The sequence below is a fragment of the Lithobates pipiens genome, unplaced genomic scaffold, assembly GCF_037356315.1.
Source record: "Lithobates pipiens isolate NorthernLeopardFrog02 unplaced genomic scaffold, aLitPip1_a1.2 Scaffold_19, whole genome shotgun sequence".
NCBI lineage: Eukaryota > Metazoa > Chordata > Amphibia > Anura > Ranidae > Lithobates > Lithobates pipiens.
The window spans coordinates 584,866,095-584,887,688 of NW_027507764.1; the positions used below are offsets into that span (position 1 = coordinate 584,866,095).

The 21,594-nt window shown below is 44.2% G+C and overlaps 2 protein-coding genes across 9 annotated transcripts in view; one reads left to right on the top strand and one right to left on the bottom strand.

Annotated features, from left to right (window-relative positions):
- LOC143997731 (uncharacterized) overlaps positions 1-21,594 on the top strand; it is a 253,375-nt gene that overhangs the window by 211,322 nt on the left and 20,459 nt on the right. Inside the window, exon 6 of one of the 5 annotated variants that reach the window (XR_013277725.1) lies at positions 16,674-16,696. The exons of 3 other annotated variants lie outside the window; for them this stretch is intronic. The gene's annotated coding sequence lies outside the window, so the exon portion shown is untranslated. Of the gene's footprint in view, positions 1-16,673; positions 16,697-21,594 lie in introns of those variants that run through there. One more of the 5 variants, XR_013277727.1, reaches the window with a different exon arrangement.
- Positions 1-21,594, bottom strand: part of LOC143997727 (ALS2 C-terminal-like protein) — a 197,452-nt gene that overhangs the window by 107,126 nt on the left and 68,732 nt on the right. The window lies entirely within an intron of this gene.

The window sequence follows — 21,594 nt, forward strand, 5'->3', positions numbered from 1 at the left end:
ATAATTATATTTATTAATTATTATTACTAGTCAACCAACATTAGAATTCTTCTATAGCCTAGGGGCGGAGCATTTGACCATAAATGTCCGCTCACGGTGACTGCTTCGTTGAATCTTCATGTTGAATCTTTTCTCTCTATGTCGAATAATCTTGGACTAATAGAGTTAGGTTAGGCACATTCAAGCTTTTTTGCTATTGTCTCTGTAATGTCGAATCTTTTCTATGTTGAATCTTTTCTCTCTATGTCGAATCTTCTCTCTATATGCCGAATCTTTTCTCTCTATGTCAAATCTTTTCTCTCTATGTTGAATCTTTTCTCTCTATGTCGAATCTTTTCTCTCTATGTCGGATCTTTTCTCTCTATGTCGAATCTTTTCTCTCTATGTCGAATCTTTTCTCTCTATGTCGAATCTTTTCTCTCTATGTCGGATCTTTTCTCTCTATGTTGAATCTTTTCTCTCTATGTCGGATCTTTTCTCTCTATGTCGAATCTTTTCTCTCTATGTCGGATCTTTTCTCTCTATGTTGAATCTTTTCTCTCTATGTCGGATCTTTTCTCTCTATGTCGGATCTTTTCTCTCTATGTCAAATCTTTTCTCTCTATGTCGGATCTTTTCTCTCTATGTCGGATCTTTTCTCTCTATGTTGAATCTTTTCTCTCTATGTTGAATCTTTTCTCTCTATGTCGGATCTTTTCTCTCTATGTCAAATCTTTTCTCTCTATGTCGGATCTTTTCTCTCTATGTCAAATCTTTTCTCTCTATGTCGGATCTTTTCTCTCTATGTCAGATCTTTTCTCTCTATGTCAAATCTTTTCTCTCTATGCTGAATCTTTTCTCTGTATGTCGAATAATCTTGGACTAATAGAGTTAGGTTAGGCACATTCAAGCTTTTTTGCTCTTGTCTCTATAATGTCGAATCTTTTCTCTCTATGCTGAATCTTTTTTTTTCTCCTCACGTTGACAGCGTGGGGAGAAAAAAAATATCAATCACCAGCTTCTGTGCAAGGGACATCAGTCCTGAAGAGGAAGAGGCAAAGCCGCCTCATCTGTGCCAACCAGTACCGCCTGCCAGTGCCCACAGTACCACGAATCAGTGCCCACCATGCATAACAGTGCCAGCAATCGATGCCCAAAAGTGCCACCTTTTAATGCCCACCAGTGGTGGCAATCAGTGCCACCTAGCAGTGCTTCCTATGAGTGTCAGCTACCAGTGCCGATCAGTGCCCATCACTGCCACCCATCACCCATCATTGCCCATCGCCCTATGCAAGGGACATCAGTCCCAAAGAGGAAGAGACAAAGCCGCCTCATCTGTGCCAACCAGTACTGCCTCCCAGTGCCCACAGTGCCACGAATCAGTGCCCATCAAGCATAACAGTGCCAGCAATTGATGCCCACAAGTGCCAACTTTTAATGCCCACCAGTGGTGGCAATCAGTGCCTCATCAGTGCCACCTAGCAGTGCTGCCTATCAGTGTCACCTACCCGTGCCCATCACTGCCACCCATCAGTGCTCATCATCCTGCCACCCAGTGCCCATCACTGCCACCTATCAGTGCCACCTATTAATGCCCTTCAGTGACACCTATCAATGCCCTTCAGTGCCCACCAATGCCACCTATCATTGCCCATCAGTGCCACCTCATCAGTGCCCATCAATGCAGCCTATTGGTGCCCATCAGTGCAGCCTCATCAGCGTACATCAATGAAGTAGAAAAGTTACCTGTTTGCAAAATTTATTATCAAAATATAAAACGGTTTTGTATTTTTTTTAAAACAATTTTTGGTCTTTTTTAATTTTTTTATAAAAAATAAAAAAACACAGATTTGATCAAATACCACCAAAAGAAAGTTCTATTTGTGGAGAAAAAATGATAAAAAAAATGATAAAAATGTAATTTGGGTACAGTGTTGTATGACCGCGTAATTGTCATTCAAAGAGTGACCGCGCTGAAAGCTGAAAATTGGTCTGGGCAGGAGTGGGTGGGGGGGGGGGGGGGGGGGGTCTAGGTGCCCAGTAAGTGGTTAATATCACTTTAATGGATTTTTTTATTATTTGGTCACAGAAGTCTTTTAGATAGATGAACCACCAAAATGAGCTTGTAAAAGCGGCATTTCCTACCATTGTAAAATCACAGGATATTACATGCAACATAAACCGGATAAAATCACAATGTTGGGAACATAAACTCTTTCAGCAATGCAAATTGTGAGGTCAGTTTCGTAATCAGCAAAGTTTTTGTTTCTACATTTACAGTGCCGGGGAATTGCCGTTCTTATTTCATCACCCATACAATGCGCGGTGCATCGCGGATAACTGCCACACCGAAGGGACTAACGCTTGTAGCATAACTTACAGCTAACACTTATCTAAATGTGTAGCTTTAATCAAACCACAGCCAAAAATTGAATATATTACAACTTGCTGGCCCTTTAGCAAGCAGCAGGCACATCAGCGGAATGAACCTCGGGCACCTTGAATTTAAAGTCCAACATGACACTCAGTGTTAATTTAGTCGACTAAAAATGACGAAAACATTTTAGTCGACTAAATGAATACTATTTTAATCGACTAAAATACAACTAAAACAATTGAGATGACTAAAATACGACTAAAACTAAAATGGCATTTTAGCCAAAAGACTAATGCCGCGTACACACGACCAGACTTTTCAACATCAAAAGTCTGACGGAACAATTCCGGCAGACTATTCGATCGTGTGTGGGCTGCAGCGGACATTTGATTTGCAAAAGTCTGACAGACTTTAGAAATGGAACATGTTTCAAATTTTTCCGCCAGAACTCCGCCGGACCCAGTTCCTACCGAGAAATCCGCTTGTGTGTGTGCTAGTCTGACGGACAAAAAACGATGCGAGGGCAGCTATTGGCTACTGGCTATGAACTTCCTTATTCTAGTCCAGTCGTACGTCATCACATTCGAATCCGTCGGACTTTGGTGTGATTGTGTGTGGCCAAGTCCGTTCATTCGGAAAGTCCGTCAGAACCCTGTCAGAACTTCGTCGAAAGTCTGTCGGACCTAAGTCTGGTCGTGTGTACGTGGCATTAGACTAAAACTGCATTGAAATTTGACTTAAAAATTAACACTAGTCTGTAGTGCATGTTCCTACCTCAATACCTTAACCACTTGCCAACTGGGTCATAGCCAAATGACGGCTACAGCGCGGTTGGCTTATTCTGGGAGGGCGTCCATACTCTGCCAATACTCTGCCAATGCTCTGCAACACTGTGCAATACTCTGCCAATACTTTGCAACACTGTGCAATACTCTGCAATACTCTGCAATACTCTGCCAATACTCTGCAACACTGCAATACTCTGCAACACTGTGCAATACTCTGCCAATACTCTGTAACACTGTGCAATACTCTGCCAATACTCTGTAAAACTGTGCAATACTCTGCAACACTACAATACTCTGCAACACTGTGCAATACTCTGCCAATACTCTGCAACACTGCAATACTCTGCCAATACTCTGTAACACTGTGCAGTACTCTGCCAATACTCTGCAACACTTCAATACTCTGCAATACTCTGCCAGTACTCTGCCAATACTCTGCATCACTCTGCCAATATTCTGCAACACTCTGCAATACTCTGCAATACTCTGAAACACTGCAATACTCTGCAACACTGTGCAATACTCTGAAATACTCTGCCAATACTCTGCCAATACTCTCTAACACTGTGCAATACTCTGTCAATACTCTGCAATACTCTGCAACACTATGCAACACTATGCAATGCTCTGCAATACTCTGCAACACTGTGCCAATACTCTGCATCACTCTGCCAATACTCTGCAATACTCTGCCAATACAATGTCCAAAACTCTTCAATACTCTGCATCACTCTGCCAATACTCTGCCAATACTCTGCATCACTCTGCCAATACTCTGCAATACTCTGGCAATACTCTGCAATACTCTGGCAATACTCTGCAATACTCTGGCAATACTCTGCAACACTGCAATACTCTGCAATACTCTGCCAATACTCTGCACCATTTTAATACTCTGCCAATACTCTGCCAATACTCTACAACACTGCAATACTCTGCCAATACTCTGCCAATACTCTGCAACACTGAAATACTCTACCAATACTCTGCAACACTGCAATACTCTGCCAATACTCTGCAACACTGCAATACTCTGCAATACATTTTAACAGAAACAAAGACTTTTATTTTTTACCGATTTTTCGGTCTTTTTTGATTTATAGCTCCAAAAAAAAAAAAAAAAACAGCGGTGATTAAATACCACCAAACGAAAGCTCTATTTGAGTGAAAAAAAGGACAAAATTTCATATGGGTACAGTGTTACATGACTGAGTAATTGTCATTCAAAGTATGAGAGCACCGAAAGCAGAAAATTGGTCTGGTTAGGAAGGGGGTTTAAGTGCCCAGTGGTCAAGTGGTTAAATAATAACATATGAGATTTTTCACTCCAGCAGGATATAATGAGTTTGGAAATCGTAGAGAAATGTTAACTAATGCATTACAATTTAATTACACCCGTTAGATATTAGACGACTAAAATGTACTGGAGATTTAACCGACTAAATACGACTAAAACGAAAACAGTTGCAGAAGACTAAAATGGGAGTAAAACTAAAATGCCATTTTAATCCTATGACTTAAAGAGGAAGTAAACCCTGATGAGTTGACTTCCTCTTTCATTCCCTGCAAAGGCAAAGCATAATAGACTACTATGCATCACATTGCATCGCATAGTAGTCTATTATGTGTCACTTACCTGACACAGGAGCCAGCGAAGTTACCGCTGTCCCCTGTAGTCGCATCCATCTTCTCGGTGGGGTCTCGCTGCTCCTCCGCTGTCATTTGGCGAAGCCGCAATGACGTCCCTCCCGAGCCGACATGTGAAGCATCTTTGTCGTTGACGATGCCGCGCTCAGTGCGCCTGCGCGCCGCTGTCTACGATGTGGTGCCTGTCTTTCGGCAAATATCTCCTAAACCCTGTAGGTTTAGGAGATATTTCTTGGACCTACAGGTAAGCCTTAATCTAGGCTTACCTGTAGGTCAAAGTGTGTTGTAAGGGTTTACAACCACTTTAAGCCCCACATGAGCGTACGCGCGATCGGAAATTCGGGCAGCAAAAGACTGATGAGAGCTTTTGGTCGGAAAATGCTCCATCGGACTTTTGCTGGCCGAATTCCCGCCAGCAAAAGATTGAGAGCAGGTTCTCAATTTTTCGGTCGGAAAAAGTTTCAATCGGAAATTCTGTAGCAATTTTCTCGGCTCGTCGTAGTGTCGTCCGTCACCGTGTTCTTGACGGTCGAAAGTTCAGAGAACTTTTGTGTGACCGTATGTATGCAAGCCGAGCTTAAGCGGAATTCCGTCGGAAAAACCATCCAAGATTTTTCCAACGGAAAATCCGCTCATGTGTAAGGGGCATAAGACTAAAACTAAATCGAAATTTGCTGCCACAATTAACACTGGACACTTTCACTTGGCTTAACTTTAATAACCCTTTGCGATAACAAGCAGAGGGCATAGGACAGAGGAGATCAGTGGAGACACTAGTGATCCATAACATCTAATCTGGGGGGGGGGGGGGGGGTTAATGAGTTACCAAATCAAAAAACGAAGCCTGAGAAATCAAATGGAAAAAAAAAAAAATATGCACCAATACAAAACTCAGGGGAATGTTCACAAATGACAGGAGCCTGGTCAATAAAATGGAGGAACTGGAGCTGCTATTACGCAAACATGCAGGGGTATTCCTTGTATCGGAGGCACAGGGAGGGGTGTATCTATATATCAGGATTGATTTATGGGTAGAAGAACAGAATGACATCAGCGATGGGGCAAAGGGGGGAGGGGGAGTCCGTATTGGTGGACGTAAGCGGGAAATTGCTAGTGGCCCCCTAACCTGAGGGAAGAGGTGGAGTTGGCTTTCCTTGCACAGTTTAGAAATAGTTTTCAACTATCCCGATGTTGACTGGGTGGAGGGGGCAACCCACTCATTAAAGGCCCGCCATTTCTTAAATGTTCTACAGGACAACTTCACGTCCCAATTGGTGGATTCCCCCGACTAGGAGTAACGCATTGCTAGATCTTTTAATTACAAATGATACAGATCTGATTGCAGAACCTATTAACCTTCTACGAGGAAGTGAGCTGCCATCTGGGCAAAGGCAGGCCGGTGGATGTGGTTTATCTGGATTTTGCAAAAGCATTTCATACAGTCCCCCACAAAAACGCTTAATATACAAGCTAAGGTCTGTAGGCATGGACCATAAAGTTTGTTCTTGGATAGAAAACTGGCTCTGGGGGCGTGTCCAAAGGGTGGTGATAAATGACATATACTCAGATTGGTCCAAGTGGGGTACCCCAGGGCTCTGTCCTGGGACCAATTCTGTTTAATCTATTTATAAATGATATAGAGGATGGGATAAATAGCTCGATCTCAGTGTTTGCTGAAGACACAAAGATATGTAGGGCAATAGCAACACAGGATATAGAAACTTTACAAGAAGACCTAAATAAATCAATGGATTGGGCTACTGCGTTGCAAATGAGGTTTAACATTAAAAAATTGAAGGTGATGCATTTGGAGGTAAAAATATATAAACGCAAGTTACTCATTAGGAGGAGAACCCCTAGGGGCTTCCAGGATGCAGAAGGATCTAGGGGTCCTAGAAGACTGAACAATGACATGCATTGTCAAGCTGCGGCTACCAAAGCCAACAGATTATTAGCATGCATTAAAAAGGGAATATACTCCAGAGATAAAACGATTATTCTGCCACATTATAAAACTCTGGTTTGGCCACATCTGGAGTATTCCGTCCAGTTCTGGTCGCCAATCCTCAGAAAGGATGTGTTGGAGCTGGATCGAGGCCAGAGAGGGGCAAATAAATGAATATGGGGACTGGAGGACCTCAATTATGAGGAACGACTACAAATATATCTCAACGGTGATCCCAGTGTAAGTATGAAACTTTTCAGTCTCATGGAGTGTAATGCCGTGTACACACGACCGGACTTTTCGTCAGCAAAGTTCAGACGGAACAAATCCGTCAGACAATTTCTACCTTGTGTGGGCTTCATTTGGCCTTTTCTGTCGAAAAAAATCTGATGGACTTTATAAATAGAACATGTCTCAAATCTTTCCGCCAGAACCAGTTCCTATCGAGAAAACCGATCGTCTGTATGCAGGTCCGACGGACCAACAACGACGCAAGGGCAGCTATTGGCCACTGGCTATTGAACTTACTTTTTCTAGTCCCGTCATACGTCATTGCGTTAAGCGATCAGACTTTGGTATGATCCTGTGTAGGCAAGTCCGTTTCAGTGAAACTCAGTCGAAAAGTCAGTCAGAGTTCATTCCAACGGAAAGTCCGGTCGTGTGTACGCGGCATAAGAGGACACGGGGCCACACAATGAGACTGGAAGAGAAGCAGTTTAACCTTAAGCTGTGTAGGGGATTTTTGACTGTCAGGGTAGTAAGGATGTGGAACGCTGTTCCAAAATCGGCGGTGTCGTCAGGCAGTATGGTTAGTTTTAAAAGACTCTTGGACGTGCATCTTAGCAAAAACAATATACAGGGATATGGGAAATAATTTTTTTCTACACACACGTGCACATACACACCTATACAGGTTGAAGTGGATGGACTGTTGCCTTTATTCAACCTTACCAACTATGTAACTATGTAACTTTACCACCACCACTACCATGACTGCTTGCCATCTTTGGTGAACTTCAGAATTTGAACTGTAATCTCACGTGACTGTCCTTTTCTCCATGCCATCCTCATATCCTGAAGCTGAGAGGTAGTGGAGCACCTCTACTCTTTGCTTTTTTTATCTTGAGCTTCCTATGATCTCCCTACCTATGAGACCTGCTAGGTTCCAAACATACATTGCCTATTGAAGGACACCAAGCATGACAACCTGTCTGGCCTAACCATTACCCTGTGGCTGTAAAGTCTATACCTTGTAAAGGTCCTAAAGCAACAGACCCCATTGCAGCCCACCGTGCACAGGTCTGTCCTCAGGAGACATTCCCACCACCAGAGTAATGTAATGCCCACCCCATAGATACCCTTGGCCTTTACCTTATCAAATAAAACACAAAAGGATCAAGCAACTGATTCAGCCTTCCTGGTGGAAGTGACAAATTCTTAAGTCACAAACTCTCTAAAGGGCAAAGCAGTTCAGTCTGAGAGGAGAGACTTTAAAAATCCATCACCATCAGAAGGCCATCCCAAAGCCCTATCATTCACATAGGGGAAGAGAGTATCCCCAAAAGAAAGGCCTCCTCCAGCCTAAATGATGAGCCCAATGCTCTGTTACTTTAGAAAATCCTGTTCCTCCGTTTGAGTCTGGCTATCAGAACTGCAGGGAGCTCCCTGCCTAACCCATACATTGGGTTCCCCTCAACTGGCAAGAGCGGGGCATAACATTCCGTAATCCATTAGAATCCCAGGTTCTAACTCACTGCCTACTATAGTAACAGCTAACAGGAGCAAGGGAACCTACAACAGAGCATGCCCATGCCCCCACACTACAGAACCTTGCCACCACAATTGCTTTCCATTTGGTTTTGATCTTTGTAAGGTCAATATTCTGGGAAAAGTTTCCAAAACATAGAGCTGGGATATTCAAATGATCAGTTGAATATTTATTATGCCCCAGCCAATCCCTAGAATGAGGTGTCCAGAGGGTTTGCTGGTGATATGATAAATGTGCAGGAGGCCTGAACAGAATGTTCTTTGCCCCCCAAGGGAGCGTTCAGGGGCTGCTGCCACTGGAGGCAGCTGCACTAAAAGACAAGAAGCTGCAGTCTAGGCCTCAGTGGCTGCTGGGCTGAGGGCCTGGGAGATGATTGCCTGAGGATTGCATTTGAAGAAAGGCATTGCACTAGAGGGTGCCCCTCTAGGGCAGGGCAAAAAATTCCTTAATCCATCAGGATCCAAGGGACTAACTTCTTACTATAGTAACACCTATCAGGGAGAAAGGGAACTACAATAGAGCATGTCTGGCGGCACAGTGGTGTAGGGGTTAGCACTCTCGCCTAGCAGTAAAAAGGGTAGCTGGTTCAAATCCCAACCACGACACTACCTGCCTGGAATTTGCATGTTCTTCCTGTGCCTGTGTGGGTTTCCTCCCGGGTACTCCCATTTCCTCCCACACTCCAAAGACATGTTGGTAGGTTAATTGGCTTCTGTCCAAAATTGGCCCTAGTATATGGATGTGAGTTTGAGACCTTGGATTGTGGGCTCCTTGAGGGTAGGGACTGATGTGAGTGTGCGATGTATGTGTAGAGTGCTGCGTAAATTGACAGCACTATATAGGTACCTTAAATAAATAATAATATAATAGATGAGCATCTTAATGAGACACAATGTACAGGGATAGGGACAATTGTAGACACACCCACTGTCACTCAGGTTTAACTGGATGGACCTGGTGTCTTTGCACCTTACTATGTAGCTATGTTTGAGCCCCTACACTATAGAACCTCCATTAGATTTTATCCGACGGATTTTGTCCGAAACTGTTGCATACACACGGTCGGACAAAGTTGTTGGAAAATCCGATTGTATCTAAAGTGATAACGTTATTTCGTGACGACGGGACTAGGTTTAGGCTAGTAGCCAATAGCTTTGGTCCAGGAATGTGATCTGAGCATGCGTGGCACTTTGTCCATCGGAGTAGGCTACACATGATCGGAGTATGTCCGATCGGAGCATTTTGTCTGAAAATTTTACCGGCAAGTTGGAAAAGTTGGTCCGTCGATTATTCCGATGGAAACAGTCCGATGGAGACCACACACAGTCGAAATATCCGACAAAACAGTTCCGATAGGACACATTCCGTCGGAATCTCCGACCGTGTGTACAAGGGCTTACCCAATCCCGCTTTTTCAGCCAAGCCTCCCCAAGCCACACAGCTAAAAAAATTGGCATTTCGTCTTCATATATTCCCTCTAAACAGACGTTGCCTTTCTCTTACTCTTTGCAGCACCTCTTCACTCGTGACCCTCAAGATCATCCTGCGGCACCTCAGTTCAAAACCTGTGACCCTCTTTACAAGTGAGGGAAAATGCCTCTGAAAGGGTTAATCAGCCTGTTGTGGAAAGTTTTTGTCTTTCTCCACTAATCCTCAGATTAATATTTAAGATTTACAGGGTAAAGCTTAACTTTGGTGTTACCAACTCAGTGTGATGCCAGAATGGAAAGGTTCAACGAGGATATTTCATAAAGCAGTTGCATATCAATTAACGCGCCTGCACAAAATGTCAGCGATGATCTTCGTGTGTTTTTCACACCTAGGTGTCATATTTACATCTTTCTGTGTAATTGTGTGCTCAAATAGTAACCGTCCTTCTCTTTTTCTTTACTCCACCACAACTGCGAGCGCTTTTCACATTAACCAGGTTTTTTTCCCCCCTTCATGATCAGGAGGATTTTTTGCTATTCGGCACATCGCTTTTTTAACTGGTAATTGCACGGTCATGCAACACTGTACCAAAATTACATTTATATAGAGCTCTCTTTTGGTGGTGTTTGATCACCACTATGATTTTTTATTTATTTTTTGCTATATAAATGATAAAATATCGAACATTTCGACATAAAATTATATTTTCTACTTTCGGTTATAAAATATATCCAATAAAATCAAAATTTTTTCAAAAATTTAGGCCAAAATGTCTTTGGTACAGATGATCTTGCTGATTTTTTCCCTGCTTTGCAAAAAAAAAAGTGGCTCAACCGCTTCACCTCACCTCGGACATTCCGACAACAAAATCATGGATCTTTTCCAACGGATGTTGGCTCAAACTTGTCTTGCATGCACACGGCTCTCTCTCTCTCTCTTGTTCTCTCTCTCTCTCGTTCTATTTCTATCTCTCACTCTCTCTCTTTATCTCTCTATATCTCTCTCTCTCTATATATATATATATATCTATATATCTATCTCTCTCTCTCTCTCTCTATCTCTCTATCTATATCTCTCTCTATCTATATCTCTCTATCTATATCTCTCTATCTATATCTCTCTCTATCTATATCTATCTATATCTCTCTCTCTATCTATATCTCTCTCTCTATATATCTATCTCTCTCTATCTATATCTCTCTATCTATATCTCTCTCTATCTATATCTCTCTCTCTCTCTATATATATATATATATATATATCTCTCTATCTATATCTCTCTATCTATATCTCTCTCTATCTATATCTCTCTCTCTCTATCTATCTCTCTCTCTCTATCTATCTCTATCTCTCTCTATCTCTATATCTCTCTCTCTCTATATCTCTCTCTCTCTATATCTCTATCTCTCTCTCTCTCTCTCTCTATCTCTCTCTTTCTCTCTCTCTATCTCTCTCTAATTTGCGCAAATGGATTTTGTTGTCGGAAAATTTTAGATCCAGCTCTCAAACTTTGTGTGTCGTAAATTCGGATGGAAAAAGTCAGATGGAGCCCACACACATTCGGAAATTCCAACAACAAGCTCCGATCACACATTTTCCTGTCGGAAAGTCTGATCGTGTGTACAGGGCATTACTATTTTCTGCCAACACAGTCCCTTTAAGCCCGTGTACACACGGTCGGAGAATCCGTCGGAATGTGTCCTATCGGACCGTTTTGTCGGATAATCCGACTGTGTGTGGTCTGCATCGGACTGATTCCGTCGGAATATCCGTCGGACCAAATTTTCCAACTTGCTGGAAATATTTTCCGACAAACTGGTCCGATCGGACATACTCCGATCATGTGTAGAGAATTCCGATCGGACAAAGTGCCACGCATGCTCAGATCAAATTCCTACATCAAAGCTATTGGCTACTAGCCTGAACGTAGTGCCATCGTAACGAAATTACGTCGTCACGTTCTGAAAGATTGGATTTTCTGACAACTATGTCTTTTCCGACAACTTTGTCCCACCGTGTGTATGCAACAGTTTCGGACAAAATCCGACGGATTTGGTTGTTGAAATGTCCGACCGTGTGTACAAGGGCTAATACTTTAGTATCATAATATCATTGACACCACAATTACAGATGTAGCGCCCGTTCTCTAGACAGTCTGCTTGGTAAATTCAGTCCATGGCTCCATTTTTGTAAATGGAGCAGTGATTGATTGCATAGGCCTGCTCAGGGTATCTTCAGCTTGATTACTTCCACCTGCCTCTGGAAGAAGTTTCCAGAACATAGGGCTAGGAAATTCGATTGATAAGTTGAATAGTTATGCCCCAGCCAAGCTCTGGAACAGGGCGTCTAGAAGGGGGCTGGGGAGGTGATAAACGTGCAGGAGGCCTGACCAGAATGTTCTTTCCCTCAAAAGGAAGACCTCTTGGGGCTGCTTCCCCTGGAGGCAGCTCCATTAAAGACAAGAAGCTGCAGTCTAGGCATCAGAGGCTGCTGGGCTGAGGGCCTGGGAGAAGAATGCCTGAGGATTACATTTTGTGGGGGGGCACTGCACTGAAGTGCTGCACTGAAGTCCTGGGTCTGGAGAAGGTGCTTGTTATCTCCCTCACTAAGGATCTACCTGCGGATGCTGGGTGGCAGACAGCTCCTAGGACACTGAGTAAAGATTTTGTTGGGCACGGTTAGTTATGCAAGTGTCAGAAGGGAACTAAGAGCCAGAAATGGCTTTATGGACTGCTGTGGTTTTTTATTTTATTACAGGTACTTGTATAGCGTTGTCAATTTACACAGCACTTTACATTTATATTGTCCATTCACATCAGTCCCTGCCCTCAAGGAGCTTACAATCTAAAGTCCCTTACTCACATATATACACATACTAGGGCTCATTTAGACAGGAGCCAATTAACCTACCAGCATGTTTTTGGAGTGTTGGAGGAAACTGGAGTACCGTGAGCAGGGGTGGCCCATCCATTAAGGGCGCACGGGCGCCTCCCCTTCTCTGCAGCCACCCCTCTATGTAGAGGCATAGATTCTTGCATTGCATGAATCTATCCATGGCTGCCGCCGCCACCCCCTATTCAGACATCCAGCCTCTTTTCGGATGCCGGCGCCTGAATTACAGCGGCGGGGGTGTATCTGTGAAGCACCTAATTATAACCATAGGCTCTGATAGGCTTCAAAAAAGGTGAACTGAAAGCGCAAAGCATTGCGCTCGCAGTTCACCCAGCTGTGTTAGAACAGCGAATAAATATTCGCTGTTCTGACACTGAACCGCCTCTCTGCCAATCATGAAGCGTGGGTGTGTTACCCGTCACCTGATTGGCTGAAACAACAGGTATCACAGCTGTGATTGGACGCCTATCAGGAGGAGGGGAGGAGACGCATGGAGGACACGGTTTGCCGCTGTCACCCGCTGCCCCACCCAGATAGGGTAAGTGCCAGGCAGACGGCGGGCAGGGGGATCACAGTGTTAACTTTTGATGGACACAGTGGTGGTATTTGATGGCACAGTGGCTGCAATTGTTGGGCACAGTGGCTGCAATTGATGACAATGGCTATATTTGATGGGCACAGTGGCTGCAATTGATGGGCACAGTAGCTGCAATTGATGGCACAGTGGCTGCATTTGATGGGCACATTGGTGGCATTAGATGGCACAATGGCTGCATTGGATGGGCGCAGTGGCTGCATTGGATGGGCACAGTGGCTGCGATTGGTGGGCACAGTAACTGCAATTGATTGGCACAGTGGCTGCGTTTGATGGGTACAGTGGCTGCGTTTGATGGGCATAGTGGCTGCGTTTGATGGGGCACAGTGGCTGTGTTTGATGACACAGTGGCTGCAATTGATGGGCACAGTGAGGCGGCAATTGATGTTTTTTTTTTTCAGTTTGTTTGTGCCTCCCAAAAAACTTTGAGCACCAGCCACCACCGACCGGGAGGAAACCCACACAGGCACAGGGAGAAACTGCAAGCTCCAGGCAGGTAGTGGCGTGGTTGAGGTTTGAACTGGTGCTGCCAGGTGAAATTTTTACCTCCAGAAAAGCTGCTGTTAAAAGTTAGAGAGAAGTTTGTCCTCTCTTTGTTGGTACTGATTGGTTTGGCGTATCCTGTGACCCTAAACCCCTCTCCTGTTGAAGTTCATCAGCAATATCAAATAAAGAGACATATCCTAGACTAAGGGTGAATTGTCGGTATGCGTGGGACTGTGCTTATGTGACTGGCAGCCTTTAAACTATTTGGTTCTCCATGGCCCCTGTGACGACGTCCATTCGGATGAAACGCGTTGGCCGGAGCTACAGCAGTGTCATTAAAAAAAAAACGCAGGGGTGCTGGATGCTGCATTTGTGACATGGTGTCAGGAAAACCCTTCCCACGGGCATCCGAGTGGTGTAAGACGCAGAAGATCATCTGTGCTCAAGAAGAGCGTTCTTGCGGTCGGCGGTGCGCGCACACGTGGGAGCGCGTGCGCGCGGCCGTCTTGACGCAATTGGCGCCAATGGCGCTATTTAAAGTGGATCTTTGCCTTGCTGTCTTGCTGCCCGATCAACAGCGTTTCTGTGTGCTCTGCTATCCTGTATCTGAACTCACCTGATCCGTATTGAACCCGACCTGTTCCTGACTTCTCTGTTTGCTGCCTGCCCCCGACTTTTGGCTTCCTACCCGACAACTCTTCCGGATTTCGTTTCTGTACCTGATCTGCTCGCCTGTGCCTGACCTGGACCGTTGTACTACTCTGCTACCTGCCAGTCTCCTGTTTACCATTGCTGAACTACAGAACACCTCCCGGTCCGCCACCGTACCCGGCTGTTGTCTTCCACTGTGTCCTGTTGCCTCTTACCTCTTGCTGCGGGACTACAGGACTCCTTCCGCTGTCCGCTGTATCCTGTTGGCACCTGCATTCTGCTGCTGGACTACAGAACTCCTCCCGCTGTCCACTGTACCCTGCAGTCACCTGCATTCTGCTGCTGGTCTACAGGACTCCTCCCGCTGTCCGCTGTACCCTGCTGTCACCTGCATTCCGCTGCTGGACTAAAGAACTCCTTCCGCTATCCACTGTACCCTGCAGTCACCTGCATTCTGCTGCTGGTCTACAGGACTCCTCCCGCTGTCCGCTGTACCCTGCTGTCACCTGCACTCCGCTGCTGGACTACAGGACATCTCCCATTACCAACGGTCTTCCGCCTTCTACACCGGCCATCCAGTCAGGCACTTGTGCTCCTCTGTGCTCCCGAGCCCCTGTCATCTCTATCAAGGCCTCCCGAGTCAGAGGTTTACGAGAGGCCGCTCCCTGCATTCCGGGCTCTGACTTAAGGTACGTGACACATGGCTTGCGTTTTACGATATGTAAGCAAGATACTAAAGTTTACAGCATATTGTATCATGAGCAATCTCCCTTCCTCTTCCCTGTAGTTTTGCTATATGCTTGATGGATGGAATACTTTAATATGATCTGCTGTGGAGTGGTGGTTTGCCCGGTTGGCTGTGGAAACGGTGGTTCAACTCCTGTTCATCCATCCACCCATGTTCAGGATCTTTCCTTAAAAGCGCTGTTATTCCGCGTACACGCGATCGGACTTTCCGATGGGAAATGTTGGATGTGAGCTTGTTGGCTGAAAGTCCGACCGTGTGTACGCTCCATCGAACATTTGGACTTTCCGCCAACAAATGTCGGCTAGCATGCTCTCAAATTGTCCGCCAACAAAACGTTGTTGTCGGACTTTCCGATCGTGCGTAGACAAGTCCGTCGCACAAAAGTTGCTCGGAATCAAGCACGAGCTCAGTCTTCTACAACTAGCATTCGTAATGGAGATATCACATGACTATTGAGCTTCCTTTTTATCGGCTCGTCGTAAGTCTTGTACATCACCGCGTTCCCACGTTTGTAATTGATGGCCAACATTTGTGTGACCGTGTGTATTCAAGACAAGTTGGAGCCAAGAACCTTCGAACAAAATTCCACGGTTTTGTTGGAAAGTCTGATCGATCGTGTGTATGGGGCATAAGACCTCTTAAGGCCCATACACACGATTAGACTTTTTGACAACAAACATGCAAATTAGCTGTTTTAAGGCAACATCCGACCGTGTGTACGCTCCATCGGACAAACGTCACCCCCCCCATCTATTACTGGCAAACTCTTACGAGAGTGAGAGAGAGCGCTGTGCATGATGTCATAATCCTAGGCTAATGACCAGACAAGAAACAGGAAGTGGAATGTATAAGGGATTTACTAGCAGAAAAAAAATGTTTTACTATCCAAAGTTAAAACAACAACAAGAGCAGAAGATTTAAAAGATGGAAAGTTAAAAAAATGAATGAAGGTCCGCTTTAAGCATAGCTCCCAACTGTCTCTGATTTCGAGGGACTGTCCCTGATTTGGAACAAAGTCCACCTTTAACACTTTCCTTCTCATTTGTTCCTCATTTTGGTCTGATCTACACTATATAACCAAAAGTATTGGGACACCTGCCTTTACACGCACATGAATATTTATGATGTCCCAGTCTTAGTCCGTAGGGTTCAATATTGACCCTTTGCAGATATAGAAGCTTCAACTCTTCTGGGAAGGCTGTCCACAAGGTTTAGGAGTGTGTCTATGGGAATGTTTGACCATTCTTCCAGAAGCGCATTTGTGAGGTCAGGCACTGAGGTTGTATGAGAAGGCCTGGCTCACAGTCTCCGCTCTAATTCATCCCAAAGGTGTTCTATTGTAGTGCACAAAGCAAGGTCCATAAAGACATGGATGAGCGAGTTTGGGGGTCAAGGAACTTGACTGGCCTGCATCCCAAAGTCCCATTCACCCCAAAGGCATTCTATCGGGTTGAGGCCAGGACTCTATGCAGGCCAGTCACCGACTCTAACATTAAGACAAGGAAGGGGCCAGTGAATGCAGCCCCTGCTGCCCCTCCTATCCAAATGTACAGAGGGCTGCATGGGCCCCCTGGAGCATGGGGCCGGGTCTCCATTGTGACCCTTGAGACCCCCGATACATATGCCCCTGCACAGTGCTAAACCTTTAGTCCAATTTCTAAATTGTTGCTTTTGTAAACTTTAAAAGCCAGTATACAGGAATTATAGTGCTAAAAAAAAGAAATAAAAAAAACTAAATAAAAAGCCCTTGTGGGTTTAACTACTCATTTTTGTATAATTCATCTTTAACCACTTCCCTACCGGCCTATTCTGGCACTCCTCTCCTACCTGTAAAATGTTTATTTTTTTGCTAGAAAATTACCCAGAACCCCCAAACATTATATATATATATATATTTTTTTTAGCAGACACCCTAGAGAATAAAATGGCGGTGATTGCAACTTTTTATCTCACATGGTATTTGTGTAACAATTTTTCAAAAATGTTTTTTGAGAAGAAAAAACTTTCATGATTTAAAAAATTAACAAAACAGTAATGTTAGCCCAATTTTTTTTTATATAATATGAAAGATGATGTTATGCCAAGTAAACAGATACCCAACATGTCACGCTTTAAAATTGTGCACAATCATGGAATGACGCCAAACTTCGGTACTTAAAAATCTCCATAAGCAACGCTTTAAATTTATTTACAGGTTACACGTTTAGAGTTACAGAGGAGGTCTAGGGCTAGAATTGTTGATCGCGCTCTAACGCACGCGGCGATACCTCACATGTGTGGTTTGAACAGCGTTTACATACGTGGGCGGGACTTGCGTGTGCGTTCGCTTCTAAACGCGAGCTACCAGGGACAGGGGCGTTTTAAATTATTTATTTTATTTTATTTTTTATTTTACTTTATTTATTTATTTTTTTATACTTTATTTTAAAAAAAAATTATCACTTTTATTTCTATTACAAGGAATGTAAACGTCCCTTGTAATAGGAATCGTTCATGACAGGTCCTCTTTATGGAGAGATGTGGGGTCAATGAGACCCCCACATCTCTCCTCCAATGCTGGAAAGCATGAGATTGGGAAAAAAAAAATCCATGATCTCATGCTTACTAGCCAAGATCACGGCTTTGTTTACATCCGCGGCCCGGATGTGACATCATAACGGTCATCTCTATGGTCGTCATCCGGCGTCGGCTGATTCTTTCTCCGGGTCCCCGATGGCACAGAAGAGCCCGGAGAAGCACCAGATGGCGGCGGGAGGAGGGGGGGGGGGGAATGTCCCCTCCTGTCGCCTGTAAGAATGATCCAGCGGCCGCTATGATTGTTCTTATGGTGCACAGAATCGCCGGCTAAAAACAAGGCTATCTGAATGATGCCTGTAGCTGCACCAATCATTCACACTGAAAGTCAAAGATGTCATATGACCAGGGCCGTTTTCAAGGCAGGTCAAAAGGGGCAGCTGCCCTGGACCCTGTTGTTGTTGTGGGGCCCAAAGCAGCTGCTTCATACTTGCCAACTATCCTGGTTTGAATTCTTTCACCCCTTGAGGTTTTAGTCCTGTGCTTTGTCCCAATACCTCAGTTTGAAGTGCTGCTACTAATGCTGCCCTATTTTTGTGTACAGATGACTCAACTGCAGACCCTGTGTTTACATGTAAATTACCGGCATTCATATGTAAATAGCAGCGGCCGGTGGTATTTATATGTATTTCATGCCCCCCTGAGGTCCTATCCACAGTAATCTCTAGCAACCAATCAACAAGCAGAAATCATGTGCTGTAACCTCTAGCAACTAACCAGTGAGCTGTATTGTGTGCTGTGACCTCTAGCAACCAGTCAGTGAGTGGTAATGATACACTGTAACCTCTAGCAACCAGTCAGTGAGTGGTAATGATACACTGTAACCTCTAGCAACCAGTCAGTGAGCGGTAATGATACACTGTAACCTCTAGCAACCAGTCAGTGAGCGGTAATGATACACTGTAACCTCTGGCAACCAATCGCAAAAGCTGCCTGATCTGATTCAGTAAACTGATTTTGAGTCTAGCTGCTATTTATCTCAGAGCAGGTGGAGAGCAAAACTGCATGGGGGGGGGGCAAGAAAAGTTTTGCCCAGGGTCCAATCAGTATTAAAGATGGCCCTGCGTATGACGTCTTGGGGTGGGGGGGGGGGGGGGGGTCTTATGCCTTCATACTTTTGCTAATGGGCATCCCTCGTTCCCATCTCCAAAAAGTTGGGAGGAGGGTTTAAGGGATCTGTAATCTACTAATGGATACTTTAAATCCAGCATGTCCATTATCATAGGGTCTATGATACTATAGTATCAAAGTGGCTGGGATTGTGGAGTATTGTTGATCGTTGGCACAAACAGTCGGATCCAAGGTGAAGATGGCAAAGTGTTTCACTCTACAAATGTACGTATGGTGCTTTGCTTAGCCTGCTCAGTAAATAGTGGCGGTGTGCCAGTATTAGGATTATTATAACAGCACTTATCATAAAATCATAGTAAGAATAAATTCATAATGATGATCACACAGCTTATCATCACTCCTGATCATATCGCAAGTAGTTCCCTCATGCCGTGTACACACCACCGGACTTTGACAGGAAAGTTCTGACGGAACGAATAAGCATTTGATCTCCAAACAAAACACGACTTAGCACTTGGTGGAGAAACCCTTGTTGGCGCAAACAGAAGTCAGACGATTTTGGATCCTCTCTTCTTTACAGATCTTCTCTAAGGTGTCCGTTTAATAAACTGTGATAAGCTGAGATCAGGATGATCACTGCTTATCTCAGAGCATTGCAGGTTTAATATACTGAGATGAGAACTGGAGAACTATTTTCCTCTTCTCATCTCAGTACACAGAACGGCCGCATTGACTGCAACAGAAACGTCATGTTTAGTAAACAGAGATGCCACTTTATCTCTGTGCTTCTCTTTCAAGTTCTCCTTTCTGGCTTCTCCAGCCCAGAGGTGGCCAGAGAATAGCTTCTTCCTTCATCCGTGGCCAAATGAAAGTAAAAACTTTCTTAACTGCAGTGAAAAATACACCAACAGCAGGTTACAATTACATTAACTATACAATTACACACAGAGATTTTATATATATATATATATATATATATATATATATATATATATATATACACACATACACATATACAGTGCATACATATATATATATATATATATTTATTTATATGTGTGTGTGTGTGTGTATGTATATATAGATATAGATATATATATATATATCTATATCTGTGCGTGTATATATTTATATTTGTGTGTGTATATATATATTTACATCTGTTGTGTGTGTGTGCATATATATATATATATTTATGGTTAAGAGCCCTATGTCCGATACGTATAACGATGACAAACAGGGTTAACATAAACTTACCACTTGAAATAGACCTGAAGGTTTGCCCTGGTCTAACGTACGGTATACCAAAATAAGGGGGCATACCCTAGATAAGAAATGAGGATTAAATGAAATAAACATGAAATGAAGTGAAATGAGTACTCGGTGAGGAGTATGATGCCTTGAGAAATGCCCTAAAAAGGGGATGGGAGGGTGGGTATTGCACACAGGAACCGACAAGGAACACAGCAGAATGGGTTGATTAAATACCCCTCCGGGCTCCTCCCATAAATTCCGGCCACCGTACTGGCTGATAAGGAACACAGCTGAACGGACTGATCAATTACTCTTCCGGGCTCCTCCCATAAATTCAGGCCACCATACTGGCCTTTTAACATATATTAGGGGTGTAACGGATCAAAACACTCACTGATTGGATCGTTCCTCGGATCAGAGTCACGGATCGGATCATTTTTCGGATCAGCAAATAATAATTGAATTTGCAAAAAACCTGTGAAAATTCCACCACCATATAGTCCCCACTGTAATATCCACAATCTCCCCCACTGTAATATACATCTCCCCCGCTGCAATATTCCTATCATCTCCCCCACTGTAATATTGGCTGAGCATGGCTGAGTATGGCTAGGTATTACCGAGTATGGCAAGTATTGGCTGGGTATGGCAGAGTATGAGCAGGGTATGGCAGAGTATTGGCAGGGTATGGCAGAGTATTGGCAGGGTATGGTAGAGTATTGGCAGGGTATGGCAGAGTATTGGCAGGGTATGGCAGAGTATTGGCAGGGTATGGTAGAGTATTGGCAGGGTATGGCAGAGTATTGTCAGGGTATTGGCAGGGTATGGTAGAGTATTGGCAGGGTATGGCAGAGTATTGGCAGGGTATGGTAGAGTATTGGCAGGGTATGGCAGAGTATTGTCAGGGTATTGGCAGAGTATTGGCACTTTATTGACAGGGTATTGCAAAGTATTGGCAAAGTATGGAGACTGCAATTGTTACAGAGCAGCGCTGTGGGCACTACAGATCCAGCCCACAGCGCTGTTTCTATCCGATCTCTCCCCTCCACTTTACAGTAGGGAGAGAGGAACCGGCGTCATCATGATGCCGCTTTGTTTACATGTGATCGCTCCATCGTTTGACAGAGCGATCAAATTGTAAATGGCTGACGGGTGCACCAAATAACTGCTGCTCCGGAGCTAGGCCAAAGCCGCAACCTTTCCTAAGGCCGAGACCGCGGATCGCTGCGTGTGCCGATCTGAACAGGGTGACCCATTCGAATCACGGATCAGTGACGATCCGTTGCACCCATATATACTGTATATATATATATATACTCACACAGATGTATATATATATATCCTCCATGTCCTTCACATTTGTGTATTACAGTGTACACCCGTGCAAA